This window comes from Polypterus senegalus, chromosome 1, assembly GCF_016835505.1.
Source record: "Polypterus senegalus isolate Bchr_013 chromosome 1, ASM1683550v1, whole genome shotgun sequence".
Lineage (NCBI taxonomy): Eukaryota > Metazoa > Chordata > Cladistia > Polypteriformes > Polypteridae > Polypterus > Polypterus senegalus.
The window spans coordinates 235,762,991-235,785,942 of NC_053154.1; the positions used below are offsets into that span (position 1 = coordinate 235,762,991).

A 22,952-nucleotide genomic window follows, 5' to 3' on the forward strand; every position below is an offset into this window, starting at 1 on the left:
TGTATTTAGTTTGCCTTTTCCAACTCTAATCAACAGAACAAAGGCCCTTTAACAGCGAAATGGAAACAAATCCCCCTGCAAACTAGTCTACAAATATAAAACACAAAATAATGTATCATATATGCATTCACTCCCTTTAACATGACACACAATTTCCAGCTCTAATATATATATATTATATATATTTGTACATATTCACACACTGCATACTGTATATATTCATATACACAGACACACACACACACACACATATAAATATATATATATATATATATATATATATATACACTGTATATATACAGAGAGAGACAGAGACGAAAAAACTCATATAATTATATTGTATGTTAGATGTTTATGACAAGGTTCGCATAGGGGCTAAGAAGAGCTCATCCTGCAAGTCCATTTGCCTGTAGTCCATCTATCTGATTTGAGTTTCCACCAATGCCTTTAGTTTCCCTTCAAAGTCCAAAGATATCAGTATTTACAATATTAAATTGTCTTGGATTGAGCAGATATGTGGATGTGTTTGTGTGGACCAGCATGTTATCTAGGTTAGTATCTGCCTTGTACCCATTCTTATCCAGGTCATTTCTGGGTCCTTGTGTTCAATATTGAATTAAACAGGTATGAAAATTGATAGACAGCTGTGGAAAAAATTAGGAATATTTGTAGCACGTTCCACAAATAGAAGCACTAATGCAGAAAATATTTTGAGATGTGCTTAGGGTGTAAGTATTTCTCTAGCCTGTGATAGTGACAATTCAGATCAGAGTTAAACCAGTGGAAAACAGCCTAGGAAGCAAAATATTATCTAAGATTATCTCCTACTCCAGCGATTTGCTGGGTACAATATAAACTTTTTAATTCATGCACAATATATTCAAATTGCATCTGTAGTACACTAAACAGACAGTGTATGTAGAAACACAGTGCAATGTATTTTTTATACTCCTTTGATATTTTCACAAGCATTCTTCAATTACTATTAAATCCATAATTCATTAATACCATATATGACTGTAGAAAATTAAAATGTGACCAGGACAGAATAGTGGTACCTTGTAGAAGCTAAAGTTAAACATTTTGAAAGGAGTGATTTTTGTATAGAGTTTTTAATGTTTGAATTGTGTTTACTTTCGGGATTTCTGTCTCCTAAAGTCCAAATATTTGATCTCTCAGATTGTCTAGTAACTACACATGACAACCCAGAATTACAAAATTTTGGTTCAACATTAAAACATCAAAACAGGCATGTAACTTGAGATCACTACCTTTTACAACCTGAACAATTTTTTAAAAGATTTTTTTTCATTCCACCAATGGCCAGTCCCTCCACACTATGCCTACTGCATCAATAGCAACAATGTTGTTTCTGGTTGCAAAAACAATTGCCTGCAGCTTAACATCAGCAAAATCAACAAATCTGTTATTGACATTCGCAGCAGCAAACAGCCTCTACTGTATGTCTGGTCACTATTCAAAGAGTAAAGCTAGAGGCGGCTCAATGCTACAAGTGCTTGGGAATCCACATCAATGACAAGCTGAACTGGTCTCATGAAACAGAGGAACTATATAAGAAGTGGTTGAGTAGACTTTTTTCTTAGGAGACTGCGCTCCCTTAATATGGATAGTGACATCCTTTACATGTTCTACAACATGATTTTCTACACTGTGATGTGCTGGGCCATTAACGTGACTTCAAGAGAGGCTCACTAAATCAACATGTTGATTAAAAAAGTCAGGTTCAGTTATTATAAGCACTCACCACACATTAGCATTAATAGTTGAGAAGGGAACGAAAAAATAGTCAGTACCATTATGAACAATGCTACACATCTTCTCTCTAACGCACTGGCACCGAGTACTTTCAGCTGATGATCAATGGCAACATGCATTTATAATTCCTCTCTGTAACTGTGTCTGCTGTTTAAATCTTTGGCCAAGTCAGAAGTGTTCCCTCTCTTTTTAGCAGTTCAGATATGTACTTGAGGGGTATTGTTGTTATTGTTTATTATAATATTTATGTATGTATTTATTAAGCTTCTATAAAAAGATACATTCCTCCCCTTGGGACAAATCCAATGCAATCTATCTGGCTATCTGTTATTAGTCATTATCTATCTATATAAAAGCTTAGAGCACTTAAAAAGTTTGATAAAAAACTTCATACCAAAGTTACTTTATTAAAACACATAGCCCAAGATACACTATTATTGGCACTAGCAAAACTATCATGGTTTCCCCTGTTTTGATTTAAGGAGCAGCAAATAGCAGTTTACATTTATCTGTTAATGACTTGAATAGAAATGTGTGTCATGTATAAAGAGAGCACATTGCATGTTTTAAAAATATACATAACCTGTTTTAAACATGAATATAACCTTATGCAAAAATAAAATATTTCTGTAGCATTCAACTGCATCAATTGACAAAAGTAAGCATGAACGCTATGTTGTCACAGGTGCTGTGTGTTTTCCCTGTTATTCAGTGCTACAATGATAGTGTAGGAGTTGATGTGAGTTTGAAAGAATTGGCAGCTACATTCATGAAAATATGAACTGCAAAAGCCATCAAAAGGACTGCCATTAAGAGAGATGATAATGAAGAGCCAAAGGAGATACAGATCTCAGTACTCAAAATCCTCGAATCAACAGATTTGCATAACTACAACAGTAGATGCACTAGATGAGGCTACACAACAACCACCTTCTGACTGCATGTTTAAATGAACAACATAACATTATGAATAATAGTACTGCATAATTGGAATTGCAAGCATGCTATAACAAAACAGCCACAGCATTTTAACTTATATATCCATAGAACACAATGCTTATCTAGACTCCATATACTGTTATGTCATACAGAGATGCAATAGTTAAAATGATAGAAAGATATTGTAACAGACAGAAGCAGTTCTCAAATATGTTAAGTCCAGTAGATGCGGTGGACTATGTTTGTGTGTCTCTCTCTGTCTCCAATGTTGCAGCACTAATTACAACTTGCAAATTAATTATTATGTTTTAGTTACCTGGTTCTAATGAGCTGCTGAATGGATAACAGCAATTTTATCTTTTTATTTTCACTAGCATTAAGTCTTTTGTTCATTACTTTTTGCTCTCTCCCTGAAACCCTAGAGGTGGTTTAAAACACATGGACTGGAGAAACTGTGGGCGCATATTTTGTAAGTCCTGTGGTTGTTGCCGCTATTCATTACACATTTTTTAATTGGTTGTCCCCATAAGTGTATTCTCATTTGAGAATTACGTTTGGCCCCGCCAGCATAATGTCCAGGTGGAGGTTACACATTCTCTGAATGCGATGCATTTCTTATCACTATAAAAAAAAACAAAAAAAAACTACAGATTAGATTGGCTACAGACACTAAATTAGATCCAGTATGAGTAAGAGTGGTCTTGTGTGAATGTACCTAGTTATAGACTAGCCCATACATGGATGGCTCCTTTCTTTGCTATTGATTCTGCCAAAATAACCCGACTCGCCACAACTATGTAATTGGATCACTCAGGAAAGAAATAGATTTATTATTTACTTTTTTTAGATAACTTATTTTGTACTATTTTAATAGATAGCTACTTCTTGAGCTAATGTAACACAAATAAAAATATAGAATGACCAATGAGAATGAACACAAAACACAACAGTAACCTACTTGGCCTATAAAATACAGGTTTGTAGCCGTTTTAAAAATGCTGTGGCTCACCTGCTTTTCCATATCAGATTAAACAAACTAACACTCTCTCTCACCTTTTCAATCCAGTCCCATCGCCCTTTAAAGACCACCACCCACCCTTCTACCACACCACAGTTTTACCTGAAATCACATCATTATAAAATGTTGAGATAAGCTGTAGTGCCTGCTGCTCATAAGGACCACTAAATTATCCATTTAATAAAGGTCTAGGTGAATATACCTATACAAAAAACTCAAAAGTGAAATTAAATCCATTCATTGTTTTTTGGGGAAAATCCAGGTCCCAAATAAAGACAGGGCATTGCAAAATACTAAAAAATATGTTTTCTTAGTGGAAAGGTAAGGTTTGGTCCAATACTGCACTATACTATAATTATAATATTTGACACATTTCAAACTTTAATGACTGCATATTGAAATTTCCCAAATCAGATTAGTTACCAAACCAGAAATTGTGATCACTGCAAACACTCCAAAATCCAAATAACATGAAAAAAAACACCTGAAAGATTAATAAAGTTCCTAAGGGTTTTAAACAAATATAAGAAGCTGAATGGTAACTCTTCCAGTTTATAAGTACATATCAAATGTTCAGAGGTGCATCATTTAGACATACATTTAATAATTCAGCTTTATTCATTCAATATACATATTATATAATCTTTATTTCGAACTTTATTGGCGTTTATCTTGTAGATAGTCGGCTGTATGTTTACATTTTTAAGCTTAATCTCTTCTGAAAAAAATGCTTATAAAAACTTAATGTGCTATGGTTTTGTAGGGCCCATAATAATTATCATGCAGGCATGAACTGTAGGTTTCTTAATAGCAGTGAGAGACTCTTTATAGTCAGTTACAGAAATCATTTCTGAACATTTTTTGATAAAACTGGCCTTTAGTACTGTTTTACAGAGTTTAAGTGTGGTTAAGGCATACTCTGTAAAGAGATTAATATTTATGAGCCAAAGTCAATACTAAAAATCCCATAGTCCCGATATATGCTTTTAACTTGATAATGACATTAAATTGATTTAGTGTGGGTGTATGCATGAGTGTGCCCTATGATAGACTCATATCTCAGTTTCCCACTCACTATGATAAGGCAGAAGAAGGTGCATAAACTGGATTTATGATTAAATATTTATCTTGCCTCAAGTCTGAGTATTAATCATTTTTCCTTACTAAATTGATTAGTCTCATTGAGTTTCACATTGTCTATTGATAAATATTAGGCAAAGTGGTTAATTTAGTCAGTTGGACCCCATGCATTCATGAAACACCAAATTTAATTATTAATTAATCTCATAATATTAGCAAACAACAGACCAATTCCATATTATCAACTTCAATCAGATAAAGCTAATGTCTGCTCCTTGACTTTCCAACTTCATATTCAATTTTTTTACTCACCCCTCCATTCCATTTACTACTGAGGAAACCGAACAACTGCATAATTCCACTTTGACACCTATAACAGTTACAATTACCATCAAGAATAAAGCAGATGTAAAACAGTAATTAGGTTTCTGAAAAACTGTGAGATCAATACCCTTGGATGATGACTGGAATGTAACTGGCAATCTACCAGGTCCCTCTGTTCATGGCTTAATCTGGTCCTCACATCTCTGGGTGCTATAAAGAAATACTTCCTGTAGTCAAATGAGGAGAAAAACAATTCTATTATCTTATTAAAGACAATTAACCTCTTTGGATAGGTCTTTCATTGTTCACTGCTTTGTCCCTTCACAATCTCATCCATCTTAATGATTTCTCTACCTTTCCCCATCTCTTGTTGCAGTCAAAGTGTTAAAAACTCTTTGAAATCACCTCAGATTTTCTTTTTTGGCAAGCAACTTCTGAATCACCAGTATGAGAAACCTCCCACATCTCCCCCAGCTTTTTGGGGTTCTCCCCCTTTTTAAAGAAGAAAATGAATAGGTATCTTCAGCAAAAATGGTCAGAAGGACTTGAAGTTGTCCATGCCATATGAATGGACCCCAGGGGATCATCCTCTGTTGGGATACAAAAGGTCAAGGTTTCTACTTTTCACAAAACTTCCTAAAAATGGGAATTGGTAATACAGGCACATGGAGTGTCATTTTATGCTATTCAAGGTTGCTGGTCACAAACATAGTAATATTTTTGATATTTGATTCTTAACTGGTGGTCTTAGCCCTCCAAGAACCGCACAGAGAGGGTTAAAATGAAAATATTCTATTGTAATTATGAATATTTGGACTTTAAACATTTAAAGTGAAGTACACATCCTAATATTTCAAATATTTTTTGTTTATGATATAGTGCACCTCATGCAGTAAATCATTACATTACTCATGAATATTCCAATTATAGGGTGGCTTATTCTTATTCTGACTTGCTTCACTCTTTGCTATTCTCTCATGTTCTAGACCAAATATTCACTTTCTGAATTTAATCCATGCCCATAGATAATATTGTTAACACATCGCCAGCAAACAGCCAGTCTGGTTTTAACCTTAAAAGAGCTTTGAGACATCTCTTTTAAACATTGTAAATAACTCATCCTTACTTGCTGACACTAGAAATCAAACTATGATAATCCTCCTTCATTTCATTACTGCCTTTTAGTGCTGGCGACCATGAAATCTACTTTAGAACCTTAAGAACTATACTGGGCTTACTGGATATTGCTCATATTAGAAGTGCTTGCATATTTTGGACACATCCTTAACACCATCACCTGGGTTTATTATCTGGGGGTATCATCTTAATGCACTAAAATTGCTGAAGATTATATATATATATATTAAGTGCAAAATTCTTTTTTTTTTTTCTCCTCTTTTAAAGACTATATTGGTAACAGATATCTCTATCTTTTAACCTTAAAGCGCCACTGCATGGGGGCTTGATGTGCTTTGGACGTGCTCTGTCTCTGGGTATGTCAGAGGACTGGGACTGCATGAAGTGGGTTTTAGCCTCACCTGGGGAGGCAAAAAGGGAGGGTGGGGGGTTAAGGGGGGAAGAGAAAGAGAGCAGGCTTGATCTATACCTAATCTATCATCTCAATCTTTATAATTATAACTATCAACGTAATAATAAGCTGCATGGCAACAACTCTTGGGGGATAGGAAATTAAGACCTAAACTATTTCACTTCCAGTTAAGACTATAAAATGACATCAAAAACTCAGAATCAGTGTCTCCATGATGGGACAGTTAACTTCGTAAGCTGGAATGTTAAAGGCCTGAATCACGAATTAAAGAGAAAGAAAGTACTTTCTCACCTAACAGGTCTAAATGCTAAAATAGTATTTTTACAGGAAACCCACTTACTAAGTAAGGATCAGTTCCGGCTGCAAAAGACTGGACTGGCCAAATGTTCCATTCTAGTTTTACAAAGAAAACTAGAGGGGTGGGAATTCTCATACATAGAACAGTACCATTTGTAGCATCAGATGTAGTATTGGATCCTGAAGGGAGATATGTGATGGTCATGGGAGACTTATCTAACTGTAAAATGATTTTGATAAATGTTTATGCACCTAATGTTGATGATAAGGAATTTATACAAAATTTATTTGCATCCATTCCCAATCTGAACACTCATAAACTTATAATGGCTGGGGACTTTAATTGTGTTTTAAATCCACTTTTAGATAAGACTTCCTCCACAGGGGGAACGGCAACTAACACCACAAAGATAATTACAAAGTTTATAACTGATCACAACTTATCAGATCCCTGGAGGTTTTTAAACCCAAATTCAAGAACATATTCTTTCTACTCACCAGTACATCATTGCTACTCAAGGATTGATTACTTCTTTATAGATAATAACTTCTTGCCTAAGATTAAATCTTGTAAATACGATGCTATTGTTATTTCAGACCATGCTCCGATGATCTTGGAGCTGAAATTACTAAGCCCCATACACTCACCCCAGATGGCGTCTCAATCCGCTTCTATTAGCTGACGAGAATTGTACTGAATTTATATCCAAACAAATTGAATTCTTTCTAGAGACAAATACATCCCTGAGATCTCTGCAGGAATACTCTGGGAAACTCTTAAGGCCTTCTTAAGAGGACAGATTATCTCATATCTTTCCCACAGAAATAAATCCGAAGCGAAGAAAGTAGCAGAGATAAAAGCGAAATTACTAAAATAGATGAAGAACATGCCAGACTACCAAGCGAGACTCTACATAAGAGGAGGCAGGCTCTACATTCAGAATTAAACCTCTTGACAACTAAAGAAACTGAACATCTAATTTACAAATCCAGACATCATTATTATGAACATGGAGAAAGCTAATAAGCTTTTAGGCAACAAATTCACAAGCAAGATGTGCAAGCGCAATCTCGGTAATTACTAACACGAACGGAGATAAAATCATCGAACACAAAAATATAATGTACACTTTTAGAGACTACTATAAATCCCTATATACTACTGAGTTTAAAGAAGACAATATACAATCTAATGCATTTCTGGATAAATTACAGATACCACAAATTGACGCTTTTAGTGTGGAGGAACTTGATAAACCTCTGTCATTATCAGAATTACTGGATGCTATAAAGTCACTCCAAGGTGGAAAAGCAGCAGGCCCTGACGGCTACCCTGCAGAGTTTTACAAGAAATTCTCCGCTCAGCTAGCTCCCTCCTATTAGCAACATTTACAGAAGCCAGAGATAACCAATCTCTTCCACAAACCTTTGCCAAGCACTAATCACTGTCTTTCCAAAACAAAATAAGGACTTATTACAATGTGCATCATACAGACCAATTTCACTTCTGAATAACGACGTTAAAATACTCTCTAAAATCATAGCTAGAAGGATGGAGAAAGTGCTCCCCTCGTAATATCACAAGACCAAACTGGATTTATTAGGGGCCGACACTTATCTTCAAATCTTCACGCCTGTTTAATGTAATATACTCACCAACTAAATCAAACACCCCAGAAATATTATTATCATTGGATGCAGAAAAAGCATTCGACATGATTGAATGGAAATACCTTTTTACTATTTTGGAGAAGTTTGGGTTTGGCCCGAACATTTGTGCATGGATTAAATTACTGTATACTAACCCAGAAGCTTCAGTTTGCATCAATAACATTTGCTCAGACTACTTTAAACTAGAGCGTGGCACAAGACAAGGATGCCCTTTGTCACCACTGCTGTTTGCAATTGCCATTGAACCACTGGCAATACATTGTCGAAATACTGATCAGATAAAGGGGATTAGCAGAGAAGGACTGGAACAGAAAATCTCATTATATGCAGATGACATGGTACTGTATATATCGGACCCAGAAAATTCTGTGCCTGCAGTCTTAGCAGCACTCACAGAATTTCAAAAGCTCTCTGGTCTCAGAATTAATCTGAATAAAAGTGTACTCTTTCCGTGAATTCTCAAGCATATAATATTAGATTAGACACCCTTCCTTTTATCATTGCAGAACAGTTTAAATACCTCGGGGTAAACATCACAAGTAAACATAAAGCTCTTTATCAACAAAATTTCGTCGTCTGCATGGAAAAAATTAAACAAGACTTGCATAGATGGTCAACCCTTCATCTCACACTAGCTGGAAGAATTAACACTGTTAAGATGAATATTCTTCCTAAGCTCCTTTTTTTATTTCAAAACATACCAATATACATTAATAAATCATTCTTTAAGCAATTAGATTCAACAATAACCTCATTTATTTGGAATTCTAAACATCCACGCATCAAAAGAGCGACCCTACAAAGACAAAAGGCAGAAGGCGGCATGGCTCTACCTAACTTCCAGTTTTATTACTGGGCGCAAATATACAGGCGATAAGAACCTGGACACAAATAGAAGAACATACACAGGCATGGACAGCAATAGAAGTAAAATCCTGCAGTACTTCTTTGTATTCCTTGCTCTGTGCTCCAATAAACACACGTTATCGGCAATACACTAATAACCCAATTGTGCTCCACTCACTTAGAATCTGGAACCAATGTAGAAAGCATTTTAAGACGGAGAAGCTTCTTCTGTGGCACCTGCAAAGAACCACCTCTTTCAACCCTCACAAACATATGCAGTTTTAATATCTGGAAAAATTTGGAATTAACTTGCTTAGAGATCTTTATATAGACAACGTCTTTGCATCCTATGAACAATTACATTCCAAATTTAACATTCCAGCTACAAATTTCTTTCACTATCTTCAAATCAGGAACTTTGTTAAACAGAACCTTCCAGATTTTCCTCATCTTGCACCCTCATCCACGCTGGAAAAATATTGCTCAATTTCAAGGAGTTAGACTCCATCTCTACAATATATAAAATCATTTTACAATCCCTTCCTTTCAAAGATCCAAGAGGACACTGGGAAAATGATCTCTCAATTAATATATCAGAAAAGGAGTGGAAAGTAGAATGCAGAGAATTCACTCAAGCTCCATATGCAAAGCATACAATTATACAACTCAAAATTATATATCGAGCACATCTGTCTCGACTAAAACTCTCCAAAATGTTTCCAGGGCATGATCCAACCTGCGAGCGTTGCAACCAAGCCCCAGCCTCACTGGGTCACATGTTCTGGGCCTGCACCAAATTAACATTATTCTGGACAAAAATTTTTAATTACCTCTCAGACAGCCTTGGACTCACAATCCCTCCTAACCCATTAACAGCTGTGTTTGGGGTTCTTCCAGAGGGGCTTAAAGTGGAGAAAGACAAACAAATTGTGATTGCATTCACTACACTCTTGGCACACAGACTCATTCTGATAAACTGGAAGAACCCAAACTCTCCTCTTTAAGTCAGTGGGAAACTGATGTGTTATATTATTTAAAATTGGAAAAAATCAAATACTCAGTTAGAGGATCTGTACAGACTTTTTCAAAACATGGCAGGATCTAATCAGTAATATTTTAAAATAAGTTTATAAAGCACAGAGAATTTATTAATTTAGGTATTTTTACAAGCCTTAAATTTTACACCGTTTGGCTTGCTCTCTCTCTCAGGGTGGGGATCGACCTGTTCTTAACATAATTCTTTTTTTTTGTAAAAACTTGATTGCTATGTATGGATTGTAATAAAATAAATTAAAAAAAAAAAAAAAAAAAAAAGTGCTTATACCTCTCTTGATGCATGCAATATCTGTTTTTGACTCCTCTCCCTATGGTGTGCCTCAGGTTTCTGAGTATTTAATACAAAACTGTATTTGGTGTTTTATGAATTACAATGGTGCATTAAATTAATACTGTATATTAAAATCAGTAACATAAAAACAAAAATCACTTCCCATTGGAGTCTAGACTTATTTGGGGAATACTGCCAGAATGTGACCTTTCCTCTTTGAAGATGAATAAATACTATGTCATGTCTACATCACCTCTAAACTACAGTGTAGAACAGAAATTTGCTTTTCAATAATCACTGAAGAATCAACCACTTAACAGGCCTGATTGACCATCATTGTTGCTCATATCATATCAATGAGCCACATGACTGAAATTCTCTGATGCCTTCTTAGCATACCAAAAGCTCATTTTACAATTCACAGTGAGTTCTCATTTAGCATTCTGGCTCCTACTCACTGAAAGTCTCTCCCCTGGTCTGTTCATGAAGCTTTATCATTAGACACGTTAAATCCATACATAAAAATGCATCTCTTCTCTTTTGCATTTTAATTGACTATTGCACTTTGAATATTATGCAGCAACTGTATTTATCCTAATTCCTCTGTTCTGTCATCTCATACTGTTAATCTACTCCTACATACTACAGTATCTTATGTACATGTGCATTTATGCTTGCTTCTTATTAATTTATCATCTATTAAAAGATGTTGAATTATATCTTGTTACATTTAATGTATACTTATTTGTTTTGGAAGGCAGTATTTGATGGTGTAATGTATGAAACGTGATATCAAAAGCAAATAAGTTTTTAAATTTAACAAGAAGCAGTGGTCATTATAATTATGAATGTATTGACTGGCACTCTATTCAGGGTGGTTTGCACTTTATGACAAATCATAATTTGGATTACGTATCTTTAAGAATGTTGCTGTTTTAAGAATGGAAGCAAAGAGTGCTAAAAAAGGAAATTAAGAATTTAACTACTGCCCCATATAATGTAAACAATCAATTATATGGAAATGAAATGAAACTAGTTTTTCAGTTTCTTCTGATTGTAAGTAGCACATCCATGAGTATTAATACTGTAAATGAAAACATTAATTCTTTAGGGAATCAAACATTTAATTCTGTAGGATCTGATGGTTCTGATCAGACTGGAATATAATAAACTGCTAAAAATTAATAATTCCTAAACTTCACATCAGCAGTTCAGGAATAAACCTACAGAGACAAATCAGGGAGATGAAAACTGGACTTAATGTATCTGAGGGAAAATAAAAATAAAAAGTAGGGCACTGATCATTGTTTCCTACTCCCATTCTGCATATACATTCAGGGCAACATAAAATAGATTCAAGACACTGGTCCCGTGGGCCACTGCCTAGCGACAGTCTTGATTTATTTCCTTACTATAAACTGTTTTCCCTGTCTGAGACTTGTATTTCTTTAAATAAATGCAGTAATATTTTTTCTTTTGAAATCTGTCTATCTCAGGTGACTATCAGATGCAAAGTTTCTTAACAAATTATATCTTTCTTGCAAGGGTAAGACTGAGTTGGTATAAATAATAATCATATAATTCTAGTTCTTAACATTCTTTACTTGGATTATAATTAAGTTTTGGTCTGATTTCAAAAATGTCCTTTCAAACATTTCAAGCTCCAAATGGATTTGACTCCTTTTAACTTAAAAGAGCCTATTAACAGATATGAAATACCCTGTGGTAATCGAGGGCCTGCTAGAACTCCAGTGTTGGCTAAACAGTGAAATCCTCCTCTGGCACTATGGCATATAAGAATATTAATAATAATAATATTTTACATTTATATAGCTGATCCTCCAACTAGGATGGTGGACATTTCTAAATTCACAGTTCTTGAGGTTGATCCTCCATTTAGCTATGAACCACCCAATCTCACTGAGATTGCATAGGTGGTGAACTAGCTGAGGGCAGGGAAGGCTGCAGGGATTTGTGGTATTCGGGGTGAACTTCTCCAGGCTGGTGGTAAGACTGTCCTCTTGGCATTACAATAAGTCTTTGCTTCCGTTTGGAACACAGGTGTCATCCCAACTGACTGGAAAGCAGGAGTTGTCGTCCCTAACTGGAAAGGGAAGGGTGATTGCCTGGATTGTGGCAACTACAAGGGATAACACTGCTCTCTGTGCAGGGTAAAGTCCTTGCTAGGGTTATCCTCAGTAGGGCCTGTGATCACATGTTTACCTACTAGCGACTGAAGAAGTCTGGTTTTATGCCTAAGAAGTCTACCATTAATTGCATCCTGGCACTAAAAGTTCTCATAGAGCGCTAACAAAAATATTGGCAGAATTTCTTTGGAGCCTTTGTTGATTTTTATAAAGCATTCGACTCAGTTGATCGAGCTGCCCTGTGGTACATCCTGAGACTGCAGGATCCCCCCAAAGTTGCTAGATATCATGGCTGGCCTTTATACTGGTACTGGTGAGTGCTGTGCAGAGTGGAGGCAGAACCTCCATGTTTTTCCCAGCTAATGCTGGGAATCGTCAGGGGTGTGTTCTTTTCAATGATTGCCTGGACTGGGTGTTGAGCAAGGTCGTGGGGTCCAGAGGCTGTGGGGCATCTGTTGGTGAAGAAAGATTCACTGAACACAACTTTGTTGATCTTGCTGTGATCTTCGTGGGGTCAATGGAAGCTCTTGAGAGACTGAGCGAGGAGTATGAGTGTCTGGGCTTGCAAGTGTCCTGGATGAAAACCAAGATCCAGGCGTTTAATGACCTTTTGGGCACAACCATTGGGAATGTACATGTCTGTGGGGAGAATGTTGACCTTGTTGAGATTACTTACCTCAGCAGCGACATTCATGTCTCTGTTGACTCTTCCTATGAAGTCAGTAGATGGATTGGAAGAGCATGAGGGGTCATGCTGTTGCTGGAAATGGGTGTGTGGCGCTCCCAATATCTTTGTAAAAGTAAAAAAGTCCAAGTCCTTACAGTCCTGGTGCTTCCTATTTTGCTACATGGTTGCGAGTCATGGACGATATCCAGTGTCCTGATGCAAAGACTGGACTCCTTCGGTACTGTGTCGCTTTGGAGAATTCTTGATAGATGATCAATTCAGGTGGGTGGAACTAGTCCGTGTGTCTGCCTAGGGTTTGCCAACCAGGACCACGAACTTTTTCATTATGGGTGGATTTGGCAAGACACTGTACCAGTACATGCTCCCCAACCTGACCTGCCGTGACATTTATACAGAGCTTTTCTCACTACTCAAAACGCTTTAAGTGAGTGGGGAGCCACTTCTACCACCACTTATATGTAGCATTCACCTGGATGATGCGAAGGATCTTTTATGACCACAGAGGGTCAGAGCCTTGGTTTTATGTCTCATCTGAAGTACAGCACCATGTTTACAGAACAGTGCTCCATTTAGATGACAGGGTAAGCACCACCTGTTGGCCTCACCAACACCTCTTCTTGCAGCAACCCAAACCTTTCCTAGATGATCTCCTACACAAGTAATGGCTATGATGGAACATGCTTAGCTTCAGGTGGATGACCTCTTCTAAAGTGCATGCGGTATGGCTGCTGACAATAAATTAGCAATGTAAAATGCTGTCAGTTAGGAAAATCCTAATTGTAACAATTACATCATGCATGGAAGTGCAGTCTATAAAAAGAAACCCAAACTCAGACCAGCATCACACAGAGCTGTCACTTTTTATGAGATATATACATTTAGACATTGTGTGCGCAATGCTAAAATTGCAATTTCATTATATGGATTAAGATAATTGCATGCTGTAAACGATTTCTCCACCCCGTTACAAATCAGTGCTGCTGCCCTTGGTAGAAGGTAGAAGCATACCGTATTAGGGAGTCTAAGGGACCAGGGTAACCTTGTAACATAAATATTGTCAGTATAATGGTATAGTATTAGCCATCTGCTAGCCTTTGTCACACTCTTTAGAACTAGTGAAACTAAGGCAAGCACAGATACTTTACTTGTGTAGTTCTACTATTTATAATATGTCTCTGACAATCTCTGCATTTATTAACTTCAGTGTATGTATATGGCTGACAATGTAGTTTACTGTGTTTGCTAATATAAAATCTTTTAACAGTGTACATCATTACCACAAATACCATTTAATGTAAACTGATAATTTTTTGTACATTTTGACACTGCAACATGTGGCTAAACTGACATTCCATTTTTATCTTATTAATAGTATTTTGTACTGTATACAGCACATATCCAATAATCACATGGAGAGGAAAGCATTGTGATTATCAAACAGAGGACATAACCTCTTTCTTTCTGAGAAAATGGAAAATGATAAGCTCACTGAAATTTTTATTGCCATAGCACTGACAACATGTTATTCAAATTTAAATAGATACTGCTTTACATTTGCTTATACCTTACTGTTTTTCCAAGGCACACACTAACTGAATTGAGTTCATGGTCTTTGTGAAGTTAGACTGCACATGAATATCATCAGACCAAAAATAAAGCAAAAAGCCATACGCCATGTACAATAATACAGTTTTCTGAAATTTTAGAATAACAAAATTTTAGAATAATACTTTTTTCAGTTAAATTCTGTTTGTATTAGAGACAATTCAGATTACTTCTCCAAGCTTTTGAATGACCCTTGAAAAAAACATTTCTTGGTTGAGAGTGAAATCACTTACACACCACTTCTTTCTGAATGCAACAATGTTATACAATAAAGAATAGGTTGAACCTTGACGATGCTAAGTTTTGATTCAGTTTCTTTTATCATTTATCTTTTGTCTGTGAAAATGTCCTACTTCACAGGCTGATGCTTGATGCTAACAGCCACCTTGCACACTCTGCATCTGTCACACTTGTCAGACTATTTTTGAATACCTTCATTTACTTGTACACACTTTGGCAAAGTAAACGATTGTTTCCACAATGAGGGTATAAACAAGTGTGAACTTCTTCCTTGGTGCAAACAAATATGTGTTTAGTTATGTTCATGGCTTGTAAGCAACCTGCACACTGACAGCAATGGTCAACAGCAGCAGGTTACCAAGCTTCCAGACTAAGGGTTATAAGTGTTATAAAGTGTCAGCAATCTGCCTCACAAAAATTAGGGAGACAAGGAGACAGGTGCAGAAATTTGGAATATGGACCTATACATCTCAAATAATACCTAAAGTATATTTAAAAATGTAAATTACATAGAGTTGTTTCTGTGAGTAACTGGTAGCAAACCAACATAAAGATTACATTAAAAAACACAATTCACTTGGATGTACCTTACTTTGAGAACATTTATTAAATCAACATAACTATAATAGGTTGAAACAATCTATAACAAATCCTTTTTAGAATGTAACTGTGCCACAATAACATTTTAGTAAAAAAAGCAAGGGATATACTTCTCAAAGACGTATATTTCAGTGGAAATTAGAAAGAAGTAAATTTAAGACAAAAAACTGGCCACAGTTCTTCAAACTGCTTAATAAAATCTGGAATAATCTAACAAGTTGTGAATCTGTACCATACACACCCAATGACTTTTAAATAACATTACAGTTTATGATTGGGACAGTTCAGCTATTGGCTAACCAATGGACTGAATGAGCTACTTTGATTTATAAAAATGTGAAAGCCCTAGTTATGCCGATTCTCTTTTTTTCTTAAACATGCTTGATTTTAAGAGGTATAATGTAGAAAGAAAAATGAAATTTTGCTTCATGGCCCTTACTTCTGTAATACCCCAACTTTTAAAGAACATATCATACACTTTGCATTAATTACTGTATATTAATATTTAATTTTTATAATAATTATATATCAAGTTAGGAGGTATGACAGTGGTGCAATAGTTAGCACGGCTGCTACTTGGATCCAACATCCTGGGTTAGAGTGTAGTGTCAAGTTATTACTACCCAGTTTTCAGCTTTCTTATGGATTTTATGGTTTTAATCCCACATTCCCAAAGAGATGTGAGCTAGTAAATATATGGAAAACCATTCTAATGTTTGTGAGTGTAGGTGTGAGCATGAATAGGCCTTGTGATGGAACCCCGTCCAGGGCTTGATTCTACCTAAGTAGTCTTAGCACCTCTGAAACACTGAATTGGATTATACTGGTACAACAGATTGTTATTTTATGTTATTACTAGCAAAATACCTGCGCTTAACAGCGGAGAAGTAGTGTGTTAAAGAACTTATGAAAAAGAAACATTTTAAAAATAACGTAACATGATTGTCAATGTAATTGTTTTATGACTGTTAAGAATGTTGTTGTCATCAAGGATTTTATTATCATTATTTCTTTCAATCAGGTTCGTATCTGGAGGATGTGTTGTGTTCAAGTTATATTTCGTGTTTGTCAACCGTTGTAAAGACAACAGATTTCATTCATCAAAGTGTTCACTACCCAAAGCGGTACTCGTGAATCTAAGATGTTTAACAGGCATTCCCGGTATTAACTTGTGGATTTGCCTGCGAATATTTAGCGGCAGCCTATCTATGAACTTAATTTAAACTTAAGCTTTACACCTTGCTTTCCTATTGATATGTCTACAAAGGCTTGTTCAGATTCAGAGGGTTGTTCCTTTCTTACTGAATCAATAAACAGCTCGTCTTCCTCTTTATCTGAGACATCACACACTGCATGCACAGGTTTACCTTTTCCAGTCCTGCAAACTTTAGCAAAGTGGTTCAGTTTACCACATTTTTACACTGTCTTCCTTTAGCTGGGCATTAACTTTTTCCACCATGTGCTTTATTTCCTTAGTACCTGCACTTATGAATATGCTTGTATGCGTCACACGCTTCATATTCTTTTGCTGCCTTCTCAATTGTGTAATGTGGTTTTTGTTCAGTGCTCTTTGGAGGTCTTGCTTTTTGTGCGCGTATTGCGTTCACAGACAGTTCACGTGAGCAGCTCGGAGTACATGCATTGAAGGTTCTCAGCTGTGGTTGTGCTATCTCGTCCGATCTTGCGATGTCCACAGCTTTATTTAATGTTAGCTCAGACCCGGCACTTAAAAGTTTAACTCTTGCACTTTCTCTGAGTTTGTGCCAAACACTATTCTATCCCTGACCATCTCATCTTCGTTTGCATAAGAACAGTCCTTCACCATCAATTTTAACTCCGTTACAAAGTGATCAAAAGTCTCGTTTATACCATGCATGTTTTCATTAAACTTGTATCTCGCGAATATCTCGTGCGATCTTGCGATGTCCACGGCTTTATTTAATGTTAGCTCAGACCCAGCACTTAAAAGTTTCTCTCGTACTTTTGCTGAGTTTGTGCCAAACACTATTCTATCCCTGACCATCTCATCTTCGTTTCCATAAGCACAGTCCTTTACCAGCAATTTTAACTCATTGTATGAGTGTTTATTTATAACATTGTACATGTTAACTTTTTAATATCATATTGTATTCCCTTCTTGTTATAAAGTGACTTTTGGGGATCTATGATGATAATGATGCTATATAAAGCAAAGCTTGAATAAATAAATTGATTGACAGTTTTATCTTCACATTCAAAACTCAGCAATAGCATTCCAATTTGGCTTTAGTTCTGGTCCTTTTATTACTTTCACTCACAGCTAATATGAAAAAGTTGCAAGTAATGATATATTCCTTGTTATTTCAAATTCATACATATATATTTTGATTATACTGATATGACATGTATATTTTGAACTTTAAGGCATTTTGGCATAAGTCAGATACCAGGCGTATTCCTAGATTACAATTATAGATGCTACAAGCATTCTATTATGCAGTGCTTACCGTATTATACAGCAATGTTTGTATATCTAGTGTGCATCAAAATGATATACAGCATTAGTTTTACAGAGGAAGCATAAATAAATCACAATGGTGTGTAATGAATTGCATGGATACCAATCTTTCTGACAGATTATCATTGTGAAATGTGCAATCATTTCTTACTGTGTTTCATATTGTGCTGGTGCAAGTGGTTGGCTGCATGTCAAAAGCAATGAAGACTGATGCTTTCTTACACTAAAGAAAAAATAAAATTATATAAAAACAACTCTTATTCTTTACAGACTCTTTTATAAATCATATGAGGGAAAAAATACAACTTTGATTGTCAAGTAAAGAAAATTACTTCCAAATTTTCTGTAAGCAACATTAACTCCCTTATGGAAAACTACCAGAGCATACACAGTTTATGAGTCTTTCATGATGTGACGGGTGGAGTCCCTATTTTTTTGTTAACACTATTTCTGCTTTTAATTTGTCAACTTAAGTGTGATATAACTATGTCTACAGCAATCTGCCTACCTCAATAAATAAAAGTTAAGAACATATTGTAAGTTTATTTTCCCTTTCATTTCTATTTGATTGTAAATTTTTAAAGAGGAAAAAAGTAACACTGAACCACTTCCTACATATAACATACATCCGTTTATTGATAAGTTTAAATCATTTTTTTTTTTTTACAAGATTGGCAATATGATGAAAATGGTTCACAGGTTTAGGCTGCTGTGAACACAAGGAGACAAGAAGCAAGCACAATAAATCAAGTTTCAGCTCTAGTATTGCAAAGGATTTTGCCTTTTTATGGTTCATCAGAAGGCTGGCCAAGGGTTACCCTACAGCAGGGTTTCTCAGGTTTGGCCCTGGTGGGTTACACTCACTGCAGATATTTGTTCCAACCCAATTTCCTAATAAGAAGTCACTCATGGCTGATAACTAAACTTGTTATTCAATTCCATGGCATTTATACTGCCAGACCTGGTTATTTTTAGTTTCTTCAGTTTTCCTTTCCCTCAATATCATTAAAGTCAGGTGTCGCCAACTCTGGCCTGAAAGACCACCGTGGCTGCAGGTTTTCAATCTAACCCTTTTATTAATGAGTAACCTGTTTTTTCTGCTAATTAACTTCTTTTGAAGTAATTTTAATTGACTTGTTCTTGAAGACGCAGATCCCTTAATTGTTTCTTTTTCCTTAATTAGCAGCCAAACAATAATGAGATACAAAATGAGCCAAAACAACTGGTGTCCAAAGTACAATATCTGAAAATAAAGATTGATAAAGGTCTCAGGAATGTCAATCTGCTCAGGTCCAAAAAAATTTTAACAGAGCTCTTAGAAAGAGAAAATCAACAATTTCAGAAATGTCTGCTGATGCACCACGAGGGCAGCAACAAGCCACGAAATTAAACAACTGGTTTAATTAACGAAAAGAATTGGGACCTCATTGAGCAGGTAGTTGGAGTGAAATTGGTTGATGTTTGAGGCCCTGACTTAGTTGGTCTTCTGTTGGCTCTTCTCTTGGTCTTCTGTTTGAGTGCTATTTAAGGAAAGAAATGAAGTAATTTAGAGGAACAATGAGAAATTCAGGGGAACAAATCTTAATAAAGCAATTAAATTAAATTGAATTCACAAGAAGTTAATTAGCAGCACAAACACGGCACTCATTAAATAAAAGAGTTAGAATGAAAACCTGCAGCCACGGTGGTCCTCCAGAACTGGATTTGGTGACCCCTGATCCAAGTGGCCCAGAGCACATTAGTACATTTCAGTTGTTCACTTTTTCTCTTTCCTTTCTTTTTAAATATTTTATTCAAGCAGATATTTTATGCTCAACACACAAACAGGTGTAAATGAGCCCAAGTTACAAGATAAACTGTTGGTTCCTTTACTACTTACATCTCATTCTTAAGCACCTGGTTAAGAAAACAAGAAGTAATTAATACAGACAAACAATCAACATCAAACAACAAAAGTTTCGGGTGAATAATAATTGGCTTCAGCAGTGATAATTTGCTTCTAATTACATAATTTGGATGGAACAATAACTTTATAGCCACTGTGACCTTCTGAGGCAGGATTTCTGCCCTAGTTGGTTTCAAGCCAAGGAAAAACTTTAATCAACTACTAATATTAGTCCGATATCTTTTGGTTACATTGTTGTGGCCAAAACAACATGGATAGGCTCTCTGCAACTCCGTGTTCAGTAAGCAACTTCAGGAAATGAACGAAAGAAAAAACAAACAGCTATTCTGTTCAGTTAATGAGTATAACGTACAGTATATTGTTGTACACTGCTAGTTTAGACATTGCTCTAGGATTCTTACTTGAGAAATCATTCTGTAGCCTCTGATGATACAGAAAATTTTGAAAAGTTTTATAAAATAATATAGTCCTTGGAAGTTGAGTCCTAACAAAGATAAAATAAGAAATTCTATGCACAGTGTTTAAAGTGGACGGGAATGGCTAGGAATAGTTACACTTCTTTTAAACTTTTAATTTAGGTGTTCCCTCACTTCTCATATCATGTCATATCTACAGTGGATACCTGAGAAAAAAATAACGTTTAAGCACCCGATTCACTTACAGAAAGGGAGATTTTGAGAATGTGTAAGACTTAGGAGCTCAGAGTGCCAATTTAATATATGGAAGGGGTTAATAGTTTACTGTGCAGAACTATTCCTTTATGTAGTAGTGTACTGTGGAAGTCTGTGGAAACAAAAGTGCATGATAACAATAACAAATGATGGTGGAAGAAGCAAAACCAAATTACAAACTCCCAGAGATCCTTGCATGAATTCAACTCAGTAGGGATGCAGATGATTCCAAAAGTCACAACACACATTACAAAGTGTCTGACTTTCCAAAACGTTAAAAAAGGAGAAAGCTGATTACTTCAAAAATAAGTTACTACAGGCTAGCTACTAATTCACAATGGCAGACTGGGACACAGCACATGCAAGTCACTGAATTTATTTGCCCCATCTATAAGCCAAAGACTTATGCTGTTAAATGAATGGAGTGAGTGTACAGCGAACATCACTAAGAAACAAGATACCTGCTGAGACTCAGATTTGTGAGGAAATGAGCAGATGAAGTTCTGCAGAGACTAGAACTGTGCATGCTGAAGCAGTAACAAGAAAAACCTCAATGCTTCTTCTCTGCAGAGATTGAGAAGAATTTTAAGAATACATGGTGAAAATTATGGGGCAGTTTAATGTACTTTGATTGGAATAATGTTTAAATATATACATATGTTGAAATTGGTAATGTCACTGAAAGGCAATATAGGCAAAAACAAAGAAAGCAAATTGCTTTAATTAGAGTAATTAATATTTATACTGTATGTCATTCTTTCTCAACAACAAGAAACTTAAAAAAACATGGATTTTACACTGTGAAACTGCCTAATTATTGGGCACCGGTCCATTAGGTTTTTGCATGTAGTTGTTTTCCTCTTTTAAATCATGCCAAATGAATTAATTGCTACTCCTTAAATCCAATAAACAATATTTTCCTCTAGATGTGATGAAAAAACCATTATGCTCTCACCAAGAATCACTTGCATGTTGTTAAATTAATAATAATTGATGGTTGATTGCTGTGGTCTACCTGGACATCTAGTGACAACACTTATTTATCCAGTTTCTAAAATTATCAATACAGTGAAGCGTCTTGAAGCTTCATTTAATTTTACTTGAAAAACGCAGAAAATATGCTGTACAAAAAGATCAACTGGCTAATATGTCTACTTTTTTTCACCCACACGAAATCTATTTGTTAAACATGAGCTATTCTTTTATTTTCAATTCTGCTAATTACAGTTTTATACCATCCTGGCAGAGTTGGATCCTGCCATGCCTGTCCAAAAAAAAAAGTGTGTTAAGTTCACAAAATGAGGCTGCAAACCCTTACTAAAAGAAATTATACTATATTGAGTAATTATATTAAACTGATTATATATATATATATATATATATATATATATATATATATATATATATATATATATATATATGATTATATATAGATATATATAAGATGTCTAGTGTCCTACGTCCATGTACCATGTCATCTGCTGTCCACAAGAAGGCTGCAATGAATGATAAACAAGGCATCAGGAAGCTCAAAGAAAGATGGATGTAAGGGCTAGAATGTCTGATATATACATAAATATTCAAGGCATTCGTAGTCTGAATCACAATCTGATTGTATGGGTGGTTACCTACCAGGTAACGCTTGTGGTTGGTCAGCAAGTCGGCTAACGTCCGCCACGGTGCCCTCTTTCAGTTGCGAGAAGCAGAACATAGAATGGTTGAAATAGTTTTTACTGTCAAATAATGCAGCCTCTGATGCTGATGCCCGAGG

At 35.7% G+C, this 22,952-nt stretch overlaps 1 protein-coding gene across 2 annotated transcripts in view; it reads right to left on the reverse strand.

Moving 5' to 3' along the window:
- LOC120539918 (transcription elongation regulator 1-like protein) overlaps positions 1-22,952 on the reverse strand; it is a 742,345-nt gene that overhangs the window by 193,649 nt on the left and 525,744 nt on the right. The window lies entirely within an intron of this gene.